Source organism: Alosa sapidissima, chromosome 4 (assembly GCF_018492685.1).
Source record: "Alosa sapidissima isolate fAloSap1 chromosome 4, fAloSap1.pri, whole genome shotgun sequence".
Lineage (NCBI taxonomy): Eukaryota > Metazoa > Chordata > Actinopteri > Clupeiformes > Clupeidae > Alosa > Alosa sapidissima.
This window is the reverse complement of record NC_055960.1, coordinates 39,366,002-39,368,501: the sequence shown is the minus strand read 5'-3', so window position 1 is coordinate 39,368,501 and position 2,500 is coordinate 39,366,002. Positions and strand designations below refer to the sequence as shown.

General features: G+C 43.9%; 1 protein-coding gene across 3 annotated transcripts in view; it reads left to right on the top strand.

Annotated features, from left to right (window-relative positions):
- The first annotated feature begins 1,035 nt into the window (after positions 1-1,035).
- LOC121706655 (SRSF protein kinase 2-like) overlaps positions 1,036-2,500 on the top strand; it is a 48,996-nt gene continuing 47,531 nt past the window's right edge. The window contains exon 1 of one of the 3 annotated variants that reach the window (XM_042088579.1): positions 1,036-1,250. The gene's annotated coding sequence lies outside the window, so the exon portion shown is untranslated. Of the gene's footprint in view, positions 1,445-2,500 lie in introns of all 3 variants that reach the window. The other 2 variants (XM_042088578.1, XM_042088577.1) reach the window with 2 other exon arrangements.

Sequence of the window (2,500 nt, the reverse complement as noted above, 5' to 3'; positions counted from 1 at the left end):
ATGTCATCAAAATCGTGACTCGAGTCCAAGTCATGTGACTCGAGTCCACACCTCAGTGCGTCTTCAGCTGTACATGCGTTCAGTGCTTTACATGCGACCAGGTTTCTCTTGGTCAGTGGCGTAATGATTTTTAGAGGGTGTAAGATAGCGATTTTTGGATCAAGCGCCAGACCACACCTTCTGCCACACCCCTGGCTCCAAGGCATTATAAAAGTGGAGCGCATGGCGCAAAATCCACCACTGACTGGGTGTAAGATAAGAATAAGCTTTGCATCAAAATAGAGCCCACACACACACACACACACACTCTTCTCTTACTCCATAGCCCATGAGAAGGAGCTCAGACTATTTTAGGGTTTGGGGATGTGTCTGTGTGTGTGTTTTTGTGTGTTTGAGTGTGTGTGGGGGCAACTGGACTGCACCCAGCTGCTGGAGGCTGAAAGCCAGCAGGACACGCCCCCATTTACAAAGGACTCCAAATCACATGGAAGATATTTACATCAAGTCACCCCCTATATAAGCTATAATTCCATGATCCAAAGTCATTAAAGCTTTGCACTACAAACCATGCTGAGGAAGGAAGATACTGAAAATGAATAATGTGGTTTGCTGCATGACAATGACTTCATCTTGGTGTAGAAGTCACATTCTATGCTTGTGAAAAAGAAAGATTGACATGGAAGGTGTAGGGTATTTCACAAAAGACAGAGCAGCACATGATTTATGGCTTGTGTATTCATAACAGGGTGCAGGAAAGGAGTATGCAGTATCCTCAAACAACAATCTGATACATATGCAGACATGTGATAATGGCCATAACATGGGCATGACACCGCTGATCTATAGGTGGTTGGCATAGGCCATAAGACCACTGTTATATTACATTTCCCTGATTGCTGATTACTTGCCGGAACAGTAGAAATGGTGTACAAAGGGGTACAAAGATAATTCTGGTGTCACCAGAATTATCTTTGTACCCCTAGATGCCACTTTCCTAGCGTGCTCGTGCTCGTATCATTACAGATTTCCCCTCAAGTATTGTCCCGTTAAGTTACACGGGTGGTGGAGAATCGACCTACAGGCGGTCACGAGAGTCACAGCTGGGCTCAGCATTCCAGTCCTTTCACCGCGCGGACCAGGAGTCTCACTCAAACCATCTTTCCCGCGGGCACGTGTGGACTACAGACGCAGCGGTATCAAAGTGAACGAGCTGCTCATTGACGAAGTGTCATCTACTGCTGTTCTTGCACGTGAGCGCGTGACCCAGAGAGCTTTTGTGCGTAAAATAAAAGCTTTTTGCAACTTTCGGATTTCCGACGGCTTTGAGCGGTTCTCTCGGCGCGGACTCAGGATCTCTGCGAGCTGCTCACCGGTCAGTCCGCGACCAGTGGTCCAAGGGAGATTATTTTCTTTTTGTCTTGAGTAGATCTCTGCTCCACTAACGGTGAGATTTTACAGCCCCTTCAATATTCTCAGAGAATATTGATAATAAAAAATAGCTTATGACGCAAAAGCTTACGTAGCTTTTGTCTCACAATAAAAAAACAGCAACTTGCAACCGAACTACTTTGATACTTTGAGGCTTTTGAGTGTCAGGCAACACGTGTTTCGGCTCTTGCCGCTCACCGGCTCACTTTGTGTAGACAACATGATCCTCTGTGTGACTACCCATGAAAAGGTCAGACACTGAAAACATCGGCCCAGGAATTCAGTTTGTCTTTATGCTGCCTTTATACGATCGATATTTATTCGTTAGTACCTAGTAGAAATGCATCATATCTAAACCTTCTGACATTAATAATCCAGCGTTAGAATTCCAAGACCTCTTCAGTCTGCAAGTGTAATTACGTACATCATTCTATTTCGTTCAAAGTAGGCCTAGGCTATATCGTTGGTGGTCGACTAGGCCTACTGCACGCACCCTTTCTTACGTGTCTTTGATAAGCACAAATTCTATTAAAAGTGTCGACGCTCTTTGCTACCGTTATGTATATGATCACTAACAACAGCGCGCCTCCTCGAGCGTCGCCTGACCCTTCGGAGGGCTATATCCGTGACATTCCAGCCGCTGATATCCTGTTATAAATAGAGATGTGGTATTGCACATGCTCCTTGTAAAGCCAGTGTGCATCACATAGAACATCTACTGTCTGTCACACACTTTTAATGTACAACCCCAAAACAGAAAAAGAGATGTGGTGTATAGGGTTTAGAGATGTGGTGTATATTGGTGTATTGGACTATTTCATTAAAAATATATGTTAATTTTGAATTTGATGCCAGCAACATGTTTAAAAAAAAGTTGGGACAGGAGCATGTTTACCACTGTGCTGCTTCAACTCTTCAATTAACAAAATTCTGTAAATGTTTAGGAACTGAGGCCAGTTGCTACAGTTTAGAGAGTGAAATGTTGTCCCATTACTCCCCGATATAGGATTTCAGTTGCTCAACAGTGTGAGGTATTCTTAGTCATGTTTTTCATTCCATTATGCACCTAATT